At 47.5% G+C, this 24954-nt stretch overlaps 1 protein-coding gene across 1 annotated transcript in view; it reads left to right on the plus strand.

The window, feature by feature from the left end:
* The window catches only part of Cdh1 (cadherin 1), a 70985-nt gene that overhangs the window by 11715 nt on the left and 34316 nt on the right, over positions 1-24954 (plus strand). The window lies entirely within an intron of this gene.

A 24954-nucleotide genomic window follows, 5' to 3' on the forward strand; every position in this document is an offset into this window, starting at 1 on the left:
ACAAGGTTGCTTGCTGCCCAGAGTCTAAAAGGTCAGATGAGTCTCTGCGGCCCACACTTCAGGGTGTAAGGAAGCCAGGTGACATCTCAAGGAACACCGGGCACCTTGCTTTCCAGCCGTCAGGCTCACCTCCCTGAACAAGCCTCTCTCAGATTGGCTTCTCACCTCCATGCTGCAGCCCATTAATAGTTCAAGACTTCCTACTTCTTGGCAGGCCCCAGCATCTTGGAAGGAGCTGGATGAGAGATCTAGAAAGCTCAGAGGTAAAAATGCAAAGCTAACTTGGTTAGACCAGCCGAGGTAGAGCTCTCAGGGCTAAAATCCATCCCGCCAATCAATCATCAATCAATCTCCACTGTGTGTAGAGTCTCCATCCTTTTGTAAGATTCATCACTCTGCTTCAGAAGTAGAGGGGCCAAACCAAAATACAGGACACCAATGAACTTCTTTTCGAGACAAGTCGAACTGGCAATGTAGACCATGTTGGCCTGCTTCTGCCTCCTAAGTTCTGGGATTATTTATGTACGCCATCACTTATTTTTGAATTTCACATTTTTAGAGTAAGAATGCTTTATGGAGTATTTGCGACATACTTACTAACATTACCCTGGGCCTAGAAGTGTAACTCAAAGGGGGAACAAGGGGACTGGAGAGATGGCTCAGCAATTAAGACTTCTCTTCTAGAGGACCTGGGTTCAATTCCCAGCACCCACAGGACAGCTCATAACTGTCTGTGACTCCTGTTTCAGAGGATCTGATTCCTGCATACAGACACACTTGCAGGCAAAACACTAATGTATATAAAATAAAAGTAAATAAGTTATTTTTTTTTTCAAAAAAAGGAGGAACATGTTGTCTGGCGAGTGTGAGGCCCCGGGATTGGTTACCAGTGTTGGAAAAAGGACAGGGGAAGGAAGTTAGGAAGGAAGGGAGGGAAGGAATGAAGGAGCAAGCTTTTATTATTTAGACCCCCCCCCCCCCGATTTACTTATTCTTTATGTATAGGCATCTGTGTGCCTGTGTGAATTTATGGATAAAACAGATGTTACATGCATTGTCAGAGAACAGAAAAGGCTTTGGATCCCCAACACTAGGTTATAGGCAGTTATGGGTTGCTCAATATGGCTGCTGGAAACTGAACCCAGTCCTTCTGCAAGAGCAAGTGCTCTTAACTGCTGAGCCATCTCTCCCGTCCTAACCCTAACAAATAACATATAACACAAAATATAAATAAGTCTTAATAAAAATAAAAAATAGCCGGGTGTGGTGACACACGTATTTAATCCCAGCACTTGGGAGGCAGAGGCAGTCGGATCTCTGAGTTTGAGGCCGGCCTGGCCACAGAATGAGTTCCTGGACAAGTTCCAAAACTACACAAAGAAACCCTGTTTCAAAAATCCAAAAAAAAAAGTCTGGTAGCCTACTTAAACTTCCAGTGACAGGGAGGCAAAGGTAGGGGGATTTCTGAGGCTCATAGCCAGTTTCAACAAATCATAAGCCTCAGGTCCCAGTTAGAAGACCCAGTCTAAAAAAAGCAAGGTGGATGGATGGTTTGTGAAAAACAGTCTGAGTTCGACCTTTGGGTGCCTGATGTAAACACACAGGCACATTCATTCCCTGCACAACCCAGAAATAAAACATAAATACAACCCCAAAAATTGTTGTGATGTAGCTCAGTAGTAGAGTGTTTGCCTAAGATACATGGGCCCTAGGTGTATGTATGTATGTATGTATGTATCTATCTACCTATCTATCTATCAATTGATTGATCTATCGATCTATCTAATGATCTATCCATCATTTTTTTAAGACAGGGCTTCTCTGTGTAGCCCTGGGTGTCCCAGAACTCTGCCTCTGCTTCCTGAGAGCTGGGGTTAAAGGTGTGTGCTGCCACCACTGCCTAGTCATGCCCTAGATTAAACCCAGTATGGCAAAAAAAACCCCATCAAAACCAGCAGGCCTTGCAGAAAGTTAGATTGGGTCTTGTGGGTGCTGCTTTCAAGTACTTAATCGGTAGCATTTGCTGAACAATCCTGAGGGCTTAGAACAGCTCTGGCACCTTTAAAAGGGTATCAGATTCAAACCAGAATCGAATGCTCTTTTCCAGCCACCCCACCTCTTGGCTTGTTGCCGAAGGAAAATGGCTCTAGTCTGGTTCTCCAAAGTTCTCATGCAGAGGGGAACGATTGTCCATTTCCATCACAACCTCTTGGGCGCTGCCCTGGTGACCCACCGCTCATGTGAAAGCCAAGTAGACTTCAGACTGCAGACCTCCTCCCCCACAAATTCCTTGCTACAATTGTGTGGGAAGGTTTGCAAAGGGAACAAGATGACCGACTTGTTTGTGGGAAAGTTATGGCTTTCCTACCAGAAAACGTCACCTCTTGAGTCAGCACTGGACATACCTGGGTACTTATCGACAGGTGGGGCCGGGTCCTGAGTCATAGAGAGGCCTCACCTGGGAAGGTTTCTCTTTCAAAGACTGAATCCACCATGACATCACCCTTCAGAGCAGCAGGTACTTTACAGGCCCTTACTTACCCATGCTTCCTGGGAGATACTGGATTCCTTTCTTCCTCCCTCCCTTGTCTTTTTTCTATTATAGAAACAGATTTTTTACATATAATCTGACTATGGTTTCCCCTCCTTCAACTTCATCCCATCCCATCCAATCTGCACTCTTTCTGTCTCTTAGAAAACAGATATCTAAGGAATAACAATAAGATAAAATAAAAACAAACTGGTATAGAAAAAAACAAAGGGAAAAAAAGATCCAAAGGAAAAAGCTCAAACATACAGACACAGAAACACAGACATTTACACACAGGAATTTCATAAGAATACAGAACTGTAAGCCATAATATACAGTCCTTTACGTGTGTGTAAGGTTTAAAACAAAAATGCCCTGACACAACATTATCAGACAGCCTCCAAAGCTGCCGCTGAGTTCACTTGTGTTGGTCGCCCTACTGCTGGGCATAGGGCCTACCCTTAAGAGTGATTCCTTTCTCAGTGATACAACCTTAAAGAAAATCAATTTTCCATTTGCAAGTGGTTATCGGTTGGAGATAGCTTCTGGGTTAGGGAGGGGCCTATGTCTACTTCTATCAGCCCTAGGACGCCCATCAGGTACAGACCCACGAAGGCCCTTTGTGCCGCCAGTCTCTGAGTTCATACATGCACTGGTCAAATCGTGTTTAGAAGCTCTTGTTTCTTTGCTGTCCTCCAATTCCCTCTGGCTCTTACATCCTCTCTCCCACTTCTGCTGGGTTCCCTGGTCCTTCAAGGCAGAGATTTGGTGGAAACATCCCATTTAGAGTTGCGTGCTCCAAGGTCCCTTTCTTGTGAGTTACTGGTCTCTTCCTAGCTTCTCGCTCAGGATTTTTTGAGAAATGGCTGGGGTCCAGCAGCTACTTGATAAAGCTCATGTGACCAGTTTCATGACCACCTAGCCCCCAGGCTTGGCGTCATGACTAAAGTTGTGGAGAAAATCCTGTTTATGGATATGTCTTTCTAATCTGCCTTTGAAAAAGGAAGTCCTCTACCCATGCCCACCCTCTATCCCAGTCACTGGGGAGAAAGGCAGGAGAAACTAACCTGGAAGTTTAGGGCTAGTCTGGGCAGCATGATGCTCTGTCTCACTGAGAGGAGGAGGGAGAGAGAGCACACCTTTTGTACACCTCATAGGTGGGAGTCTCTGGGCTCGTGACTGGGATCTGAGTCTGAAACTTCCCTGTGCGCCTGAGCTGAGCTTGTTTTTCTGGAGCTAGCTATGACCTCTCCCTCTTCTCGGTAATCCTCTCACTTGAGTGATAGGAGTCGTTAAAACTGGGGGAAGGCGATCAGTGCTTTACAGGTGAGACCCTGTCTTAAAAAAAGAAAAAATCCTAGGGAACCAGGCTACCACGTTGTTAGGATTATCAGCAGTTTAGACCGACGTCAAGGTCATGACTTCAAGCTGTTGCTCTTTTCAGTGAAATTCTGTAGGGACCTAGGTGAACCTGGAGGGTGGAGAGGGCCCTGGGCTGACACCAGCCCTTCCTTGCCATTTGACCTCAGGAAACTACTTAACCTCAGTCCCTTTTCCTGTGAAAGGGGGTGGGGGAAGATAAGCATTCCTCCCTCACAGTGAGCCAGCATTCATCACCAGAACTTTGCTTTGTTTTCTGAATGGAGGATTTTTTTTTTCTTTGAGACAGGGTCTCTGTAGCTCAGGCAGGCCTTGAACCGACTGTGTAGCCCAGATTGGCCTCAAACTTGAGATGATCTCTATGTCCTCAGTGTTACTGGCATTACAGATGACAGTCCCCGCGTCCTGTGGTCACAGTAGCCTTATCCTATTGATTGTCGCGACCAAATAGGGAGTGGTGCCAGGCTTGATTTGGAAACTTCCATCTAAGGCAGCCTTGGTTTCCTTTCGGTTCTGGGGGTTAGTTACGGTTTCTCTGCTTCTGCTAATCCTTCCACCTCAACTGTGGGAGGAGCACAGTAAACACCAAGCACCCGAGTGCAGGTGCCCCAAGCAGGCCAGAAGCACCTGATCCCCCTGGAGCTGGGAGTTACAGGAGGTTGTGAGCCTTCTCATGTGAAGAAACTGAACTGGGGTCCTCTGCAAGAACAGTATGTGCTCTTAAGCACTGAGCCATCTCTCCAGCTCCCCTCATCTAGTTTCTTAGTTTGTACATAAACGATCAAGTTCAGGGAGCCCAGAAGGACTGGGCGAGTGTCAGGACCAGGCTAGCAACATTATCACCAAATGAAAGCTACATGGGTGGATGGTTGCTTGAATACTGAATTAACTACCGTTGTGTGATTTTTGACCTTTTTAATCTTTTTTTTAAATATTATGTATATAATATTCTGTTGTGTCGGCCTGCAGGCCAGAAGAGGGCACCAGATCTCATTTCAGATGGTTGTGAGCCACCATGTGGTTGCTGGGAATTGAACTCAGGACCTTTGGAAGAGCAGGCAATGCTCTTAACCACTGAGCCATCTCTCCAGCCCCCTTTTTAATCTTTGTACCAACTTTGGAGAAGTTACTACATGGGTAACTCCATTTCCAACAAATATAGTGGGAGCTTGCAAAAGCTGATCAGCAACCCAGGGTCCCCAGTCTGTAGAGCTGCTGGGAAAGGTACGTCTTTGGTCGCGCCTACATTGGCCCCTCTGGGTCCTCAGCGGCTGGCTGAGGATGTCTGCACCCCATCTCCTGGTGGATCCTGAAGTCCACCCATGCAGTTCCTCCCCATTTCTAGTCTTCTGGTTACTTGGAGCCTTTAGCTCCCACCCCTTTTAAAACCTGGAACAAAAGGGAGTTAGTGGCCCTCTTGGGCTCCCCTTGGAACCTGAATGGCTGAGGAGATGGAAGGGCTTCGGCACTCTGCTGGCTCCTTTTAATTATTATTGTTTTTCTTTTCCAAATTGCTACCTATGGGTTTCTCATAACCACTTCGGTGGGAGGTGGGGTGAAGGGTAAGGCAGTTAACTCTGAGTGCCACAGACAGACAGGAAAGCATTTGAAAGAAATTCACATAACGACGGTAGTAATGGAGGGGGAGGCATCCCGTGTTACAGAGCAGCTAGGAGCTAAAACAGATGCCTGGGATGGGAGAGGAGATGGAGCATGCGCACCTCATCGTGCGCACCTCACCGTCACAGAGGCTTCGCAGTCACCTTTATAAAATGTGAAAAAATCCTGTAAAACTGAACCAAAGGGGTAGCTGGAGGGGGGCACTAAAAATTCTCCATTAAAATCCAAGTAACGATCGGAGATAGGAAACTCTGATAGTCACTAACTCCTTCCCAGACTCAGTGGCCTCTGAAACTGAGGCCACGTGACTCCAGCGGCCGTCTTCCTGTTGTTTTAGGAACCACTTTCTCACCTATCATTTATAACAGGCCTTCGGCAATTTTGTCAGTCTGAGAATACCCACCCCTTCTCCATAGGAGGTGTTTTTGCTATTTCAGATCACCAGAAACCCTCCTCTATACCCCGTGATGACGTCCTGGGAGTTTTGTTTTGGTCACAAGCCTCCCATGTCCCTAGGGGGTCTGGAGATGGATCTGAGGTGGTGGAAAGTGCTGGGGTGCCAAGTTATCAGACAATGGGCATATTGAGAATGCAGGTGGGGCCAGGCCTGTGTGGGCTGGAGCAGCTGTTGAAGCCTCAGGGGGAGCAGCAGGCCGGGCTGAGAGGAGAGGACCATAAGCCAAGGCAGTGGGGAGGACTACCCCCCTCCCCCAGGATTCCAGGGCAGAGGGACGTTTGAACTATGACTCAGATGAAAGGGGCGGGATCTGTGAGCAAACTTCCTGTTGGAAGCTTGGTCTTGGTGGTTGACGGGCCTTACCAGGTCATAGAGATAATGGGATTGGGGCCTGTTAGGTAAGGTGGGAGGACCTGGAGATCTGGAGTAGCAGGTCTTCCTCCTTCTCCCTGCCCCAGGCCAGCTGGAAACCTGGGGGAGGAAGGGTGTTGTTTCATGGGAGGCCTGGGGCAACCTCTGGAGTTCTGTGACTGCCCCCAAGTGCTTACCCAACACGGCTTCCTTCTCCCCAGCTCTGCTTCTAGATAGTTTTTCTAGGAGCCCATCTCAGCAGTGGCAGCCTTCACTCTTCTCAGCCATCTTTTGTTTGTTCATTCTGGGCCTGAAGATGGAGAGCTATAAGGGAGGAGCGCGCAGAGGCTGGGGAGCATCAGAACCAGATCATGGCACCTGCATTCTGGGGTTAGTGCTCTGCAGAACTGGCAGGAGCAGACCGTAAACACAGGTATATAAAACACTGAAAGTGCCAGGTGGTGACACACACCTTTAATGTCAGCACTCAGGAGGCAGAGGCTAGCAGATTTCTGAGTTCAAGCCCAGCCTGGTCTACAAAGTGAGTTCCATCCAGGACAGCCAAGTATTACACAGAGAAACCCCTGTCTTGAAAAACCAAACAACAAAATACCACCCAACCAAACAAAACCATAAAATACTGAATGTGCCTGGCGGGTGGTGATGGCACACATCTTTAATTCCAGCACTCGGGAGCAGAGGCAGGTAGATCTCTGAGTTTGAGGCCAGCCTGGTCTAACAAGTCAGTTCCAGGACAGCCAGGACTGTTACACAGAGAAACCTTGTCTCGTAAAACAAAAAAACAAACAAAAAACAGAACAACAACAACAAAGCCCCCACTGAATGTGAGGGCAGCAGATTTTTAGGGAAAATGGATTTGAAGTGGGAAGTGCTGGAGCATTGAGGGGGTCTGAAGTCCTCACCAAAGGGGGACGTTTAAGCAAAGACTCAAGACGGGAGAATACTGAGGATGTCCAGCCTAAGGGATCAGCTAGGACAGAGCCTCCGGGCTAAGGAACAGCAAGGCCATTGTGCATGGATTCAGGTGGATCATGGGCAGCAGGAGACAGGAGGAGCACGGGGGGGGGGGGGGGGGGGATTGGTGGTGGAGGGGGGGGTGGATGGCACTGTGCTGAGGGCCCGGCACCCATTCATCGCAAGGACTCTCTGACCCCTTCTAGCCTGACCTTGCCCCTCCATTCCAAAGAGCAAAGTCTAGTAGTTAATGACTTGGACATCAGCCTCTGACGGCTCAGGCTCGCCACTGGTCAGAGCCTGTGCCCTCCCCAGGATTTCTGGTCCAGGTGGCACAGGGTGGGGCCCCTGATTCACATTCTTGATAGTGCTGCCAGGTTCCCTGCCACCAGCTGGCACATTCTGTCTTCTTTCCAGCAGCACTTGACTGGGCTCCCTGCCCAGCTGGTGGTCAGCTTTGGGATGCTTCCTCCAGGATGCCTTCTCTGATCTCCACTCACTTGGCTTCTTCCCAAATGCAGAGGTCCCTGGCTTCTCCGGTTTCCCCTAGAGGAGCACCTGGTGTGTCCAGTGCTCAATAAGCGGTGAGGAGAGGTGCGAACTGGGCTGAGGTGTGAACTGGGCTGAGGTGTGAACTGGGCTGAGGTGTGAACTGGGCTGAGGTGTGAACTGGGCAGAGGCAAGGCTTACTCACCTCCATCTCTGAAGGACTTTTGGAGAGCTGCATTACAGGAAAATCAGATTCTTAGATTCCCTCCCCACCCCCCAGCTCTGTTCTTCTAAACAGCACACGTGTGCTGCTGTGCTGTCTTTCTGGCCACCCTTTTGTTTGTAATATCACTCTTACCACCCCTTTCCACAGTGATGAGGGCTTTAAAAAGGCTTTATTCCTAGCTGTGTGTATTAGCACAATGTGGTTGTCCCAGCACAGAGCAGGAGGCTCTGGTTGGAAGCTAGCCTGGGCTACACAGGGAGGGAGAGGAGGGTGTTACTCTCTCCATCACCACCGAGGCTATTTGCTTCCTAAAGCTAATCACAAAACCCAGCATAGTTTAAAGTGTGCTCCTTATGCTTCTCACATTAAGGAAAATGTGGCCGCCTCTGTTGAGTGTTTAGGACCAGCCAAGGGGCTCGAATTTCATTTGTACCCACTCTTAAGTGTACCGAACTGCCCACCCTGTGCCGGCCCACAGGGGTGCTACAGAAGAATGCCTGTGGAAATGTGGGCAACCCGCTCCTCCTGGCATTACATTACATGTGGGGAAGGGAGAGATTAGGGAGACTAATCTATCCTCTCTTGCCGAGGAAACAAAGGACTCAACGGTGGGGGAACACAATGGGGTTGCGCCTTTATTGCTGCTGCAGCCCTTTCTGCCTCATTCCTGTTTTACAGACTGAGGTTTAGAGGGGCAACCTAGGGGTGTGGGTGGAAGGATGAGCGAAACCTGGGGGGAGGGGGGGGAGACAAGAAGTCAGATGACTGTGGGACCGAAATGGGGGAAGGGAGTCCACCTCTCTCCCTCCGGTCTGCTGGCTCCATCTTTGGAAATGCTGAGTGGTTAATTAGCATTGTTAAAGGACGCTCAGCTAATTCTGGGGAACAGTTCTTTACTTTTAATGAGCTGTTTGTCCCCTCAGCGGTGGGAATGAACCTAGGGCCTTGCATACTGGTGAACACTCTGCTCTCTGCTACTGAGCTGAATCCCTGCCCCCCCCCCCCCTGCAGTTTGGCCTGGAATTCACACCTGTCAGGCTCTGCTGGAGTTTTTGGTGCCCACCACCTAAAATTCTTTAAGAACGTTTCAACATCATGCTGGGAACTGTCTCCTGTGTACTCAGCTCCATCCTCAGGATTCTGATTTATATATTTGAGATCAGGGCTGTGAAGAACTCTGCATTTTAACTTCATTGTTATTTTTGTAGTACTGATAACTGATACAGGGCCTCTTGCATGCTAGGCAAGTATTCAATATCTGGGACCGACCCTTCCTTCCAACAGGGTCTTTACTATTTACTAACCTTGGGCATTCTGAAATTTACTAGGTAGACCAGGATAGGCCTCAACTCAAAGGTCTGTCTGCCCCTCTGCCTCTTGAACTGAAGCTGTTGAAGTGTCTTTTGGTCCTACTGTGAGAACCATCTGGATCAGAATGTAAATTCCCAAGCCGAAGCTAGAATGTGGATCACCAAACTCTAGTTAGATGGCACACGTCTTTGAGCCCAGCTCTCAGGAGGCCAAGACGGGTAGATCTGAGTCAGCCAGCCAGCCTGGTCTACAAGTGAGTTCCAGGACAGGGCTATTTGAAAAGACCTTGTTTCCCCACCCCACCCCCCGCCCCAAATGTGCAGTCTCTGTTAAGATTCAGCCATTATGCTGTCCTGCCCTGCCATCTGGCCGGATTACCCAGGTAGTACACTGGCCAGCCCAGGGTCCTAGTCTGTACACAGGCGCTAAAGGTCTCTTTAAGAGACAAGCCCCGCCTACTCGTGTCCTCTTTCTGCCATTTTCTTTGAGAAGACAGCATTTTGTCTCTCTCTTCCCCTCTCTGCATCTCTCTCTCTCTCTCTCTCTCTCTCTCTCTCTCTTTCTCTCTCTTTCTCGTTCTCTTCCCTTCCTCATTCCTTTACCTCAATAAACTGCACTCACGCTCTGTCTGGCCTTGTTTCTCACCTGCCATGGGACCCACGAGGGTCCCGCCTCGCGCCATAATGATAACAGTCTCCACGTGACCTGTTTGCCTTGGAGAATGGAGGCCAGGGATCTGTGTGTGGTTGAGGGGTTGATGCTTTAGAAAACTCCCCAGGTGGCTCTGGACTTGGGGTGAGAAGAAGCCATTTCAAGTTGTAGACAAGGTGTGTGTGCACGTGTGTCTGTCTCTGTACTGGATTGGATCAGATGGTCTACAGTGTTCACCTTTGCGCATGTGCATATGCATACTCATGCATGTGCATTCGAGTGTTGTGTTCAGAGCCGGGGATTGGGGCGAGTCTTCTCTAACTACATTCTCCCTTATTCATTGAGGCAGGTCTCTAAGCTGAACCCGCGGCTCACAGCTTGCCCCAGGGGTCCCCTGTGCACCCTTCCATTCCCACTCAACATTGGTTCTTGGGATCCAACCTCCAGTCCATATGATGGCACAGGAAGCACAGTTTTTTGGTTTTTGTTTTTGTTTTTGTTTTTGTTTTTTTTGCCTCACGTGCGTTGTAGCCAAGGATAACACTGGATTGTCCTGTGTCTATTTATGGGCGTTCCCTATCCCTAAGGGTTATGAATTCCCCTTGGTGTTATGACTCATCCAGAAAGTAGAATCTTCTAAAGTGGATGCATCTCAGGGTCCTTCAAGGAAGAGATGTAGGAAAATAATGGGTACAAACTGTACACCGTACCCTCATCCTTCATTCCTTTTCTGTTTGACCTCTGAGTGACTGGAAGTGCAGACTGGCTGGCCTAGATCTTGTGACCTCTGCTTTCTGAGTGCTGAGAGCCACCCGGAAGATGTGTGACAAAATTCCAGTGTGTTTAGAAGAGATTGGCAGGCCCTTGCTTCTGTCTGTCCTGCTTCCGTCCAGCCTTCACTTTCTTCTTGCTGGGAGAGTGGTTTGCTTAGTCCACTCCAGTGGGTAGCTTTACAATTAACTCTCTTGGCCTTGGACTGAGGCATCTATAAACACAGCTCCCTCATTTATGAGTTGTCCAACCCTGTGTTAAAAGGCATGGCTAAGCCCTGCTGTTGTCTGGGAGAAGCCAGTGTGAAACTCAAACGGAGCAGAGAACAGATCCAACGTGGAGATAAGGCAGCTGCAGTTTCAGTTTTGGGCTGGGCCAAGAATTTCGGGACTTTCTTTGCTGTGGATAGGGAGTTAAGTTGCTTTTCTTCTGGGGGTGTGTGCTGATTTAATTTATGATTAATTCATCTGGGTTTTGATAACAGGTCCAGTGAATGCATAATGTATTTCAGATATTAGAATTTAAATGCAGTCCTGGTATTTTAGCAAGGACAATTAGTCATGAGCCTGAGCAGTCTTCACAGTTGTTTTACCGGTAACAAGTTAACCAGTTGCAGGTTTTAGTTCTCTCTTGTGTCTGTCTCTCTGCTTCCTATGTCTCTTCTCTCTTCTTGTGACAGGGGTCTCCTGTAGCCTGGGCTGATCTCGAATTCACGATTTAGCCAGTAGGACCTAGATCTTCTTGCCTGCTGGGGTTACTGGTCTAATCTTTGAGGAAACATTGGCCTGTAGCTCTGGCCCTCCATGATGCCCTTATTACTTTGAAGGTCTTCTAACCATCTGATTCTCCTGTGATAGAGCCTGGTGAGCCAGACCTTTTAAACCATGCTGGTTTGAATAAGAATGGATCCCAGTGCCAGGCGGTGGTGGCAGGGGAGGCAGAGGCAGGCGGATCTCTGTGAGTTCGAGGCCAGCCTGGTCTACAAGAGCTAGTTCCGGGACAGACACCAAAGCTACAGAGAAACCCTGTCTTGAAAAACAAACAAACGAACAAACAAACAAACAAAAAAAAAATGGATCCCAGTAGTACTGCTCATACATTCAAATGCTTAGTCACCGGGGCGTGGCTCCCTTCAGGAGAATTAGAAGGATTAGGAAGTCTGGCCTTGTTGGAGAAAGTGTCTCTGGGTGGCTTTGAGGTTGCAAGGGCTCATGCCAAGCCCAGTGTGTCTCTTTTTCTCTTGGTCTGGGGATCAGTTTTTAGTTCTCTGCTATTGCTTCAGCACTATGTATCACCTGCTCTCTGCCACGATGGTAATGGACTGAATCTCTGAAATTGTAAGCAAACCCCCAGTTCAATGCTCTCTTTTATAAGAGTTGCCGTGGTCAGTGAAATAGGGCAATCACCAATTCTCCAGAAATGAGAAAGCTGGGGTTTCCCTAAGAATGGAAATTTTCTCTGCCCTACTGCCAACATTCTCTTTCTTTTTCCAGTAAAGAATTTGTTTACACCTGTATCTCAGACACAAGGGAAAGACCAAAGGAAAAACAAGGATAAAAAGTAGATAGAGGAGGGATGAGTATCAAGGTGATTGCCATACAGTTTAGAGAGCATGCATCTGCCTCTGTTGTTCCTACCAACCAAAATAAAGAGGGAAATTTGATCAGCCCTACAGCTGGGTTTCAATGTTTTGGGCATTAGTGGGGTGTCTGGCTCCTCCAGAGAGTTCTTGGTTCTCTGCAGTCTAATGTGTCAGACCGCACCTTTGCAGCTGTCTTACTAGACAGTCAATACTTGTGGAGACAACATTGCACAATGTAGACTCTAAGAGAACAAAGGTCACCACCTACATAGCTCCGTGAGGAGTGGTTTTGCATCTGTCCCTCTAGCAGTAAGATCCATCTTGTATAATGCAAGATAAAGTCATAGCATAACAATATGTAATGGTAGAAATTTTACTAATGTTATTTGTTACCCAGCACTCTGCTGCCTCAGGGTCATGGTGCTTACTATTTCCACTGCTGGGCACCTTTGGCCTGGCATATAGCTCATTATAACTCGCTACTAAAGATTCCCCCTGTTGGAGTCCACTTCCTAATAAAATGTACAATTCCTTTCTCATAGTCTTTGTTATGATTCAGCTTAATATACTATACATTATCTGCTTACTCCTTCCACCTTCCAACGCCCCACTCCACCAGCATAGGCTCCTTGAAGGTGCAGCCTGCTCTGTATTGTAGGTTGCTGTACTAGGAGGACTCAGAATGCTGCCTCAGTAAATTTTCAAGTAACCCCCCCCCCCATTAGATGTTGGGGATTAAACCCAGCATCTTACTTGCTACACATGCTAGGTAAGTGCTCTACCATCAAGTCACCAGATACATAGCTGGCTCTTCTAGAACTCGCTTTGTAGACCAGGTTGGCCTTGAACTCACAGAGATCTGCCTGCCTCCGCCTCCCAGTGCTGGGATTAAAGGAGTCCACCACCACCACCCGGTCATACATAGCTATTTCTTTTATTTCTACATCTATCACATTTACATATCAGTAACTACTACTAATTTGTACCTACAAATGCCTTATAGATCTAAGTGAGTCTATGTGTAGTTCAGAATGACAGTTATTTCGTATGTGCTGTTGGTTGGGCTCTGTTTTGAGGAGGCTCATGATAAGATGTCTTTCAGTTGTATCATGGCCCACTAGCTACTTCTATCTAGTAAATGTAATTTTATATTGAAGATATTTTATCCTGATAGGTCATACATTTAGGCTTCAATAGACACAATCTAATAACCACATAGACAGTAGGTGTCTTCTTTTTCTTCTCTCTCTTTTTAATAGTCATGGTATATTACCCAGACATAGTGAGACTGTATATACCTAGCTGGTCTGCAACTTCTTAAGTAGACCAGGTTGGCCTCCAGTGAACAGAGATCCGTCTGCCTTTGCTGGGATTAAAAGTGTGCACCACCACTTCAGGCATGGCTGGGTGTGGTGATTGACACTTGGCAGGCAGATCTCTATGTTCGAGGCCAACCTGGTCTGCTAGTGAGTTCCAGGACAGCCAGGACACAGAGAAACTCTACTCTGTCTTGGGAAAACAAAACAACCAAACCAAACCCAAATATATAAAAATTCAAATATAAAAAGAACATTATTCATTTCCCCCTTTCGAAAATTGGGAGGGGTGTATTGAAGTGGCTGGATACGTGCTTAGCTTGTCGGCAGTCCTGGGGTCAAGAGTACTCCACGAAAGCAAAAACGAAAGAGATCCTCTGATGGAGGAAAGGCTCCATGACAAGAACAGAAGGTTCTGGTAGGTGATAACCAACCAGACAGAATGAGCAGCGTGTACTGAGAAGGGAGAAGCCTGTGGCTGAGCTCCTTGCCGGTCTGTAGGTGCATAGGTACGGAAATGAGGTCAGACAGTTACCCAGGACCAGACCTCTGTCCTGAAGGGTGGGTAATTGCCCCAGTTTCTATCAGCTTCCACCAAGATGAGCTAACTAGTCTGTTCAAACTGATTCTTCCTTCTGGCCAAGCACCCGGTGGGGGTGGGGTGCTGGGTGTGTGTGTGTGTGTGGTTCCCCTAGCCCAGGAGCCTCTGGGTCCTTTGGAAACAAAGTGCAAGAGACCGGAACAAGACCCATTCTTCACCGGGCACGGCTCAGCACAGTGGCTTGTGTCAGAAAGGATCTGGGGTGTGTGTTTGATGGGGATTAGCGTTACCTCCAATGTCCTGCCTTTTGGCCCCAGCTGAATCTGACCCTCCTTGCTGTTGAGTTCCTGCTCATTTTCAATTGTAGCCCTGGACTAGCTGTCAGTATTATCGAGCACTCATCCTGTGTACTGCCTTAGAAAACAGGACTTGTTAATTTATTGTTTGTGCGTTTTTTTGTTTGTTTTTGAGAAGTTATCTCTCTATAGATCTGGCTGTCCTGGAACTCACTATATAGACAATGCTGGCCACAAACCTACAGAAATCTGCCTTCCTCTGCCTCCCACGTGCCTTGATCTATGGAGTGTACCACTATGCCCAGCTGGGTTTTTTGTTTTTGTTTTTGTTTTTTTCTAGCCCTGACTGTTCTGGAACTCCTGTAGACCAGGCTGTCCTGGAACTCAGGGATGCCTCTGCCTCCTGAGAGCTGGGGTGAAAGGCGTGTGCTGCCATGCCAGGCCTTGTTTTTTTTTTTTTTGGTTTTTCGAGACAGGGTTTCTCTGTGGTTTTGGAGCCTGTCCTGGAACTAGCTCTTGTAGACCAGGCTGGTCTCGAACTCACAGAGATCCGCCTGCCTCTGCCTCCCGAGTGCTGGGATTAAAGGCATGCGCCACCACCGCCCGGCCCCTTGTTTTGTTTTTTGAGACAAAGTCTATCCTCGGACTCTCCAGTTCTCCCAAGTGCTAGAATGATAGGCGAGAGCCACCAATTCTGGCCTCGTGTTGGTCTGTTGTTGAGGAAATGGGGGCAGAAGTATGAGTAGAGACTGTGTAGTGATGAGTGGACCTGAGATTTGAGCACGGGTCAGTTGACCTTTGAAATGAGTGTCTAGTCGGTTTATAGCCCTTGCCGTGTCCTTGATGTTGAAACAGACTTTAGGCTTCTTTACACAAAGTTGGCCCCATATTTGCAGTATCCAGTGGTGGATGTCCTTGTTTTGTTTGCACCTGACCAGACAGCCCTTGCCGACAGGCTCAGGGTCTCTGGCATTTGTGCTCAGTGCCACATTTGGCTCCAAAGTCTCGAAGTTTCATTTCTAGCTTAGGAGTTTGAGAGTTGCCACCCTATTCCACCCTCTTGTGGAAGAAGGGTAAACCTTTTGGGGGTGGAGTTTGAGATAGGGTTCTCTGTGTAACAGTTCTACCTGTCCTGGAACTAGCACTTGTAGTCCGGGCTGGCCTTGAACTCACAGAGATCCACCTGCCTCTGCCTCCTGAGTGTTGGGATTAAAGGTGTGCGCCACCACCTCTTCATTAGTCCACTAAGATGAATAAAAGCATTGACATGTCAAGGCAGGTTCAGTAACTGTTCACTAAGTGCCCCTTACCCAGGTTCTGAGAATTGAATGCCGGGACCTTATTCAGACTAGACAAGTGCTTGACCACTAAGCCACACCCACAACTCCCCTTTGTCTCACTCAGTTTCCTGGGCTGGCCTCATGCTCACTCTGTAGCTGGATAGGGATTTGTACTCATCCTACGCCAGCCTCCCAAGGGGCAGGGGTGTAGACTTGCAGCAGTAACCCCTAAGTTTCACTCTTGTGACAGTGGTGAGTGCTGAGCCCAGTACTTCCTCCATGGTACGCAAGTGTCCTACCATTGAGTGCACTCCCAGTCCTCAATAAGCATCTCTTATGCACTAAGCTTTGTATGCAAACGGTGGGAGAACATAAATAGCAGTGTTTACTACGAGGGGCCAATCTCTGGGCTGAAGCTTTAGCTGTGTACAATCTTACCTGAGTCTTACCCCATAGACTCGAGTGAGGTAGCAACTACATCCATTCTACTGAAACCAGATACAGCTTTCTTAAAAGTCTCTATGGAAATCGACTGACATAAGTCACTGGACTGTGGGGATACGGGGTTTGGCTCAGCATTCTTACCTTCAGCTTGCAGAAGTCAGGTGCGGTGCGGTGGTGGTATCTAGCGTCTCAGGTTCTTTAGTTCTGAGGTAGGAGGATCCCTTGAACCTAGGTGTTCAAGTGAAAACTGGGCAGCATAGCAGGACCCTGAGCCTCTGCCTCTGTGTTTTTCTCTGTGTGTCTCTGTGAGACAAGTCTCACTATGTAGCCTTGGCTGAGCTGGAATTCTCTGGCCTTGAACTTACAGAGATCCCTCTGCCTCTGCTTCTGCCTTTCTTGTGACGGGACTAAGTGACATTATGCCAAGCCTCCAGACCCTGTCTCTTTAAAAAAGAAAGCAGGGGCTGGCACAGGCCTTTAATCCCAACACTTGGGAGGCAGAGGCAGGCGGACCTCTGTGAGTTCAAGGCCAACCTGGTCTGCAAGAGCTGGTTCCAGGACAGGTTCCAAAGCTACAACAGAACCCTGTCTCAAAAAACCCCACACTTCACCAAGATGTCTGACAAGGATTTTGTGTGAGTTCTTTTTTTTTTTTTTTTTTTTTGGTTTTTCGAGACAGGGTTTCTCTGTGGTTTTGGAGCCTGTCCTGGAACTAGCTCTTATAGACCAGGCTGGTCTCGAACTCACAGAGATCCGCCTGCCTCTGCCTCCCGAGTGCTGGGATTAAAGGCGTGCGCCACCACCGCCCGGCTTGTGTGAGTTCTTTAGCTGTTACTGTGCAGCCAAGACTGGGACAAGGGTTATCAGAGATCCATGGGAAGTTTTAGCCCCAGATGTGAGTGGGTGTGGCATGGTGTGTCCCTGAGCCCATTGATGCTGCTACTTTTGTTTTGTGCATTCCTGCTTTGCAGCTGGGTATAATTTTCTGTATTCACCTGGTGTTTTTTTGTAGAAGAAGTCACACCCATGAGCAAAATAGACCTCTGGGCTATGCTTAAGGGAGGGAGACCTGGGCTATGCTTAAGTGAGAGACCTCTGGGCTATGCTTAAGTTGTCCCTAATGCATCACTTGGGATGGAAGGAATGTGCACGTTCCAGGTGCTATAGAGGAACTACCATTTTCACTTTGCAGTGAACTGAACTGAGGTTCTGAGAAGTAAAGGGGTGGCCCTTTACTCAGCACAGAGGTGGCGGAGCTTGGATTAAACTGGGGTTCTCCTAGTTTAATCTGTCACAGAGTCCTTCCTGTTTGTATTTGTGGAAATCAGTCTAAAAAGAGAGAGATTAGGTTTCTGAAATAGGGTGAATTAGAACTCTCTCTCTCTGTGTGTGTGTGTGTGTGTGTGTTTGTGTTTGTGTTTGTGTTGAGACGGGGTTTCTCTGTATAGCCCTGGCTGTCCTGGAAGTCCTCATATGGAGCAGGTTCGCCTGAAACTCAGAGATCCACCTGTTTCTGAGTTTCTCCTGAGTGCTGGGGTTGAGGCTGTGGGCCCACCACTCCAGCTAGGACATTTGTGTTAAGAGTTGTAGAGAACTAGGTAGCTTACCTTGCAAGGTGCTTATCTTGCAAGTTCAAAGATATAAGTTCAGTTCCCAGGACCCACACTTACCAAAAAAAGAGCCGGGCAGTTGAGAACTCAGCAAGTAAAAGCACTGCTGCCAACACTGCCTGAGCTCAGTCTTCTGGGCACCACACCATGGAAGGAGAGAACCGAAGCCTCCAAGTGTCCTGACCTTCACAGTGTTTCACTGACTTTCTTTTTTGTTATTTTGAGTTAGGGTTTCTTTGTGTAGCCCTGGCTGTCCTAGAACTCTCCCTGTAGACCAGGCTGGCCTTGAACTCAGGTCCACCTGTTGTCTCTGCCTCCCAAGTGCTGAAATTAACGGCTCGTGTCACCATGTCCAGCTCTTTTGCTTTGTTTTTTTGAGATAGGTTCTTGAACAGGCCTTTTTGAGACAGACTGGATGTGAACTCTTAACCTTGCTGCCTTGCCCATGCTGGCTTTACAGGCTTCTGCCTGGCTGTGTGCTAGACATATTTAGTGGTGGTCAGTGTAGCTCAGATCTTTCGCGGATGAAATGGACACCTGCCTTTTGTGTCCCAGTAAGTCTATATGCCCTGGGCAGCAGCTGGAGGGTGATGTGGGTATAGGGAAGATGCCCAGGGCAGAGTAGAGGCCGCTGGGGCAGCTGAGTCAGCGGTCCTCATGGCCTGTCAGCCTTCATCATGTTCTCAATGTGTACATGGTTGGGTGATTTTACTTTTCGTTCCTGTTGTAGGATCTTATAAAAACCTTTTCAGAAGTGCAAGGAACCACCTCCTTTTACAGTTTATCCTGCAAAGCTTGTTGCTTTGTGTCAGTGGTTTGCAAGTATGTTGTACTTCCCAGAGGCTGGGGGGAGGAGGAGGTTAGCAGGATCGGGAACAGTGGGTCAGAAGGCATTTTATAGTCAGGTAGGAGAAATAAGTTCACAGGAGTGCCGGGCGGTGGTGGCGCACGCCTTTAATCCCAACACTCGGGAGGCAGAGGCAGGCGGATCTCTGTGAGTTCGAGACCAGTCTGGTCTACAAGAGCTAGTTCCAGGATAGGCTCCAAAACCACAGAGAAACCCTGTCTCAAAAAACCAAAAAAAAAAAAAAAAAAAAAAAAAAAAAAAAAAAAAAAAAAGTTCACAGGAGTGTGACTACAGATGATGAGAATGGTCAGTGTTTCTAGGTAAAGCTGGAAGGGTGCTGAACACTTCCCTACAAAGGAGCAATACACGTTTGAGACGGTAGGGTAGGGGTGCCCTGGAGTAGATAGGGATACCTGAGTTGAGTACCACATAACGTGCTACCATTTAAACAAGTTTAATTTTTTAAAGTTATTTTTAAGTAAATTAATTTAAGTTTTGTTTTTTTTCAGACAGGGTTTCTCAGTGCAGCCCTGGCTGTCCTGGAACTCACTTTGTAGACCAGGCTGGCTTCCAACTGAGACATTTACCTGTCTCTGCCTCCCAAGTACTGGGATTAAAGTCATGCAACACTGTACATACTTGGCTTATCTTAGTTTTAAATCATGTGTGACAATGAACACATTTATATATCTGCAGGTACCATTGGAGGCAAGAAAGAGGGTATTAGATTTCCTGGAGCTGGAGTTACCTGTAGTTATGAATTACCTAATATGGGTGCCGGGAGTCAAATGTGGGTCCTGTAAGAACATTACACACTCTTGACTGCTGAGCCACTTCTCCAGCCGTAACACGTACAATCCAAAGCAATGTTTAAGTTAGTATTTAGGAAAACAAACTGTATAGCTACTTGAGTTTCATTTCCAAGAGACAGGATGCCCCTTCTGAACCGTACGCTGTTCTCACAGGCAGCATCCAATGCCTCGTCCTTATTCAAACGCCTCTCTCTCTTACCCAAGAATGTTTTATTTAGTGTAGGATCTTAAATGCTAGGCATTTCAGACATGACCTTCCATTCTGCGCAGTCAAGAGTATAAAGAGGAGGAGTGCCTCGCCTTTGATTGGCCTGTCCCCCTCTTTGTTCTTCCACTTGGGGGATGAACCTGGAAGCATCTTATTGGATTACAGAAGTCAAGCTTCTGCTGTTGTATTTTTAAGCACATGGATTTTATATAAGCTATAGCCATGCACACGAGAGCCACAGACAGAGGTCGGGTTTGTAATTTAAAAAGACATTCTATGTCCCTTCCCTGTAGTAAAGCCAAGGTGGCACTTTTGGATCTGAAGTTTCTGATGGTGCCTGCATATGGTTTGAGAAGGAGCAAAAGGTTTTGAGGTAGGTGCTGGAGTTAGACATGCTGGACGTAGAGGGTCAAGACGTGTTAAGTCCAGATCTACATGCATCTCCTCTGCCACCTGTGCTCTCCAGACTTTTTTCCTCAAAGTGAGGGATTTAGTAGAGAAAGCTGTTTCTCCGACAGGCCTGGAACTCAGCTACATAGACTAGGCTGGCTTCAAACTTCTGGCAGTTCTTCTGCTTTGGCTTTGTGTGCGATGGGATTGTTAGCATCTAGATTTGGTGCCATAGGCTTGTAATCTGAGTACTCAGGAAGCAAAGGCAAAAGGAGGGTTGAAACCTTGAGTTACAGTCTATCCAAGGCTACACAGAAAGTCTCCATCTAAAAGACAACAATAAAAAACAAGACAGACACTGGAGTGTAGCTCCATTGGCAGAGTGATTGTCTGCCACGCAAGAAGTCATGGATTTGATCCCCAGAACTGAGCAAACTGGACATGGTGGCACATGCCTGTGATCCCTCTGGTTGTATAGTCACCCTGGGATACACAAGACACCATCTCAAAAGATAAGAGAGTGGTAGAAGGAAGTACTCGGTATCTACTTCTTCCCAAACAATAATCTGCACACACAGAACACACACACTCCACTCCCTAAAACAGCTATTTTTGTATTACTAGGCATGGAACTATATTCATGTCTCTAATTCTAACATCTTAGGAAGCTGAGGCAGGAGGATTGAGTTTAAGACCAACCTGGGCCACATAGGCAGTTGAAAGCTAGCCAAGGCCATCTATACATATAGTGAGACCCTATCTGGGGAAGAACAAAAGGAAAACAAACAAAAAAGGGAGCATGGGACACTTGACTCTTCATATCATGGTCTTCTTGACTTACAATGTGTAAGATGGAAGTTCAGTTAGCACATGTACCCTGCCGTGGTTCAGTTAGCTAACATGTAGCCTGATGTGGTTTAGTTAAGCTAAACATGTAGCCTGACATGGTTCAGTTAGCTAACATGTAGCCTGACATGGTTCAGTTAGCTTACATGTAGCCTGACATGGTTCAGTTAGCTTACTGTATGGTTCCCATCAAACATGTAGTACTTGATCTTGAACCATATTAAGAATGAAGACATGTAAGTCAGGTATCGTATGTGCATGAAATGCCCAGGGTAGGCAGAGAACAAATAGTGGACGCAAAGCTGCAGGAAGTGGGAGGAGACTGCTGGGCATAGAGCTGATGAAGTGGCGTGGCCAGGGTGTCGGGAAGTAGTAACTGATGATTGACGTACAACCTGGGGTATATAGTCAAACCATTGAAACATACTTTTAAGTTAAGGATTTTGTGTTATAGTAATAGTTTCTCTTTTTTAAAAGACAAATACTGTGAACTTTTAAATGTTACCAATTTTCTTCTGCATTGTTTTCATTATATTTTATTTGCTTATTGTGTTTGTGTGTACATAGACCACATTGTGTCAGAAAACAGGAGTCTTCTCCTGCCGTCACATGACTTGGCATCTCTTACTTGCTGAGCCATCTTGCCAGCCCTCATTTTTGTTTCCTTTTTGCCCTTTGAGATAGGTTCTCACTGTGTGGCCCAGACTAGGTTTGTCCTCACAGTGTAGTCCAGAAAGATGGCAAACTTTTAGCAGGTTCCCCAGAATTGGAATTACAGATGTGAGCCACCAGCTCAACCTGTCCTAGCTTTCAGTAAATGACCTCATCCAGTGAGCATTGCTGGCCCTGCCTTCTGTGAGGAGGCTCACAGCCTTCCAAAAAAGAGGAAGGATTCTGAGAAGCCTCCACTACCAGCCTGTGGAAAAAATGAACGTGTTGTGTAATCAGAATGCAGGCTTAGGCCAGCGGCTTTCTGGTTGAGCCTATGATGACGGCTTGAGAGGGTGTTTAAGAGAGAAGGCTTGAGACTGATTGGCCTGAAGTGCCCAGGCAGCAAAAGAGGTCCATTAAGAATGAAGGTATTTAAAGCTGGCATCAACGGAGAGCACTGGACCCGCATCCAGGGTTAATGCACAGCTTTTTGGCATTGATTGGAGACTTTGTCCTGTGGGCCAGACCCCCACCCATCCAATCTGTGTATCTTGTTAGAAGCTAGGGCTTTCTCTGGGAATTACATACACCAAAGGCTTTGGTTTTACTTAAGCAAACGACGGTCTTTGGGAATATCCAGATGGCCTTTTCAAGTTTTGCCAGAGCCAACAATGCCAAGGTGTGGAGCCAACTTAGTCTCAGAACCACCAGTTCCTGCATTGTCCAAGTCCCCAAAGGCTCCTTTTAAAAGGGCCTTGTGACAGTACCACCTGCCCCTTCAGGACTTTTGTCTTCTCCCTGCCCTGAGGGAGGGAGAGGCTTGGGCTGCTGTAGTGGTTTGCCTCTGGACAAACTGTCCCCATCCAGAATTCAAAGCAATGCTGGTACCTGCAGGTGCTTTGAGGACTTGGGTTAAAGGGTGAAGGTACTGGAAATAGCCAGTCATTGATGCCACAGTGGGTCTCCGGCATTTTCTCTCACCCCACCCCTATCTTCAACACCACAACACCCCATTTTGTGTGTCTGTGGACCCGTGTATGATTGTGTGCAGTGCTCACAAAGGCTGGGGCTGTATTAGTTCCCCTGGAGTTGTCATGGCTGATTGTGAACCACCTACCATGGGTGCTAAGAACCCCACTCTGGCCCTCTGGAAGAGCAGTACAGGCTGAGTGATCTCTGAGCCATCTCTCCAAGCCCTAAAATATCCATTTTAACCCCTTATGGCTATTTCCAAAGAAGAGATCCCTTCTGAGAGTTTGAGACCCTCTGGAGACTCAGCAGCTCAAGGCTATGGGGCCTCCAACGGGCACCCTTGTACTTACATTCCAGGAGCTCAGACCTTCCGATGCCCCTCCCCCCACCCTCAGAAACCCTGGCTCAGCTCACTCTTTCACTCTTGAGGCTTTAGGGAGGGGTCAGGAAAGCAGAAAAGCTACCCAGGACACTTCCTTTTATGATCACAAGCATTCTGGGAAGGGAGTGGCTGACATGGTCGGACTCTGTTCCCTGTTGTACCAAAGCTTTGATGAGAAGGGTTGGGGAAGGATCAGATTCCCAAGAGCAGATCTGTGTAGACACCCCCACAGGCAGGGGCAGCCACACCTGCAGGCAGGAATGACCACTGCTGAGGGTGAGCAGGGAGATGGGGAGCCCTGCTGGTATCCCAGCCTCCTCAAAAAGTTCAGCCTTCTTTAGAGCCTGCTCAGCCTTCTGGGTGCCACCCCTGGTCCCTCTCCCCACCATGGAGTGGCCTTTGAGGCAGCTGCAGAAGATTCTAGCTCTGCAAATTGGGCCACTGCCATGTAATTGCAATACTTAGTGGCTCACTTCATAGGATCTCGCTTCAGATGTTCCTATGGAGTCCGTAAGATGAAGAGCCTTTTTTGTTAGTTTGACACAGTCTTACTCTGTGTCCTGGAATTCACCATATAGTGTAGGCTGCTTCAAGCTTGAGTAGGGTTATAGACATCATGGCCATTATGTCTATTTTTGTAGCCCAGGTTGTTGGCCTCAAACTGGAATGGATTCTCTTGCCATAGCCTCCCCAATGCATGGACTACTATATCCAAACATTTGATTTTAGAAAGAGGATGAATGAATTTTCCTGATAGTTCCACAGCTAGTTAGAGGCACAGTTCAGGCCAAAGTCCAGATTTATCCAGATTCTGTGTTTAGTGCCTAGCAGTGCCGGGGAGTGGCGGCCCCTGCTGGAGCCACCTGTGCTAACAGAGAAAGGGGCCTCCAGGAGGGGGCTGGTCCAATCAGAGGTTGGCTTTCATCGTGGGAATCATTCTGTTCCTTACTGTTTCTGTTAACCTGTCTCTGCTGGTCTTTATCTTACCCTCCGGTGCCCTTGTAACTGGCCTTTCTCCATGGAATCCGCCACATAATTCTAGTATTCCTGATTCTTCTCTCTTCCTGTCCCTCCCTTTGCAGAGGGCCACTTATTATCCTTACCCCTTTGCCCTGGGATCAACTCCAGGGGTCAAAGTCCCTCTTAAAGCCTGACTCTTGGAAGGAGAAAAACATCATCTATCATTTATGTTGCTAGATTGAAGCCCAGAGAATGTTCTTATCAAACCGCAAAGAGTCAGGCAGACCCACAGGCTCCCATGCCCTGAGTGTCTTCACTCAATAATGCATCTGAGACCCACATTCAGGGTTTTGGGAGCTGTGTCACCCACACTGGTTGCTGTTGGCTACAGTCAACTAAACACAGGTTCCTCTTTCAGTTCAGCTCTCAATAAAGACAATGAAAACCATTGTTATGTAAAGGCAGGAAAACAATCTATTTACTTATTTAAATTGTGTGTGTACACAGTGTATGATATATGAACACGAGAGTGGATGCATGAGCCTATGCTCGCATACATGGAGGCCAGCCGCAGGGTATCAGGTGTCTTTAAATTCCTTCTTAACCTTATTAGAGTTCCCTAAGTGTAAAGTGTGTTGGTGAGCTGGCTTGGTGGTCAGTGAGCTGTAGGATGGCTAGTGTCTGTCTACTCTAATACCGGGGTCACAGGAATTCAAGCCCAGGCCCTTTGGCTTGCAGAGTGAGAACTCTTACCCAGTGAGCCATCACCCCAAACAGATCAATAGAATGATATAGAAAAGGTCATTTAGCAGTGATGGAGTGTGAACCCAGGACCTCCTTCATGCTAGGGAAGTGCTTTGTTGAGTTACACTACAGCTTTTTTGTTTGTTTTTGTTTTGTTTTTTCAAGATGGGGTTTCTCCAGGTAGCTTGGGCTGTGCTGTTACTCACTCTATAGACCAGGTTGGCCTTGAGCTCACGTTGATTCTTCTGCCTCCTGTGTGCCACCACTCACTCTTGTTCTTTGTTTTGTTTTGTTTTTGTTTTGAGATGAGGC

The sequence above is a fragment of the Microtus oregoni genome, unplaced genomic scaffold (genome assembly GCF_018167655.1).
Source record: "Microtus oregoni isolate MIOR12 unplaced genomic scaffold, Mior012 000004F_ref0000308, whole genome shotgun sequence".
NCBI classification, from domain to species: domain Eukaryota; kingdom Metazoa; phylum Chordata; class Mammalia; order Rodentia; family Cricetidae; genus Microtus; species Microtus oregoni.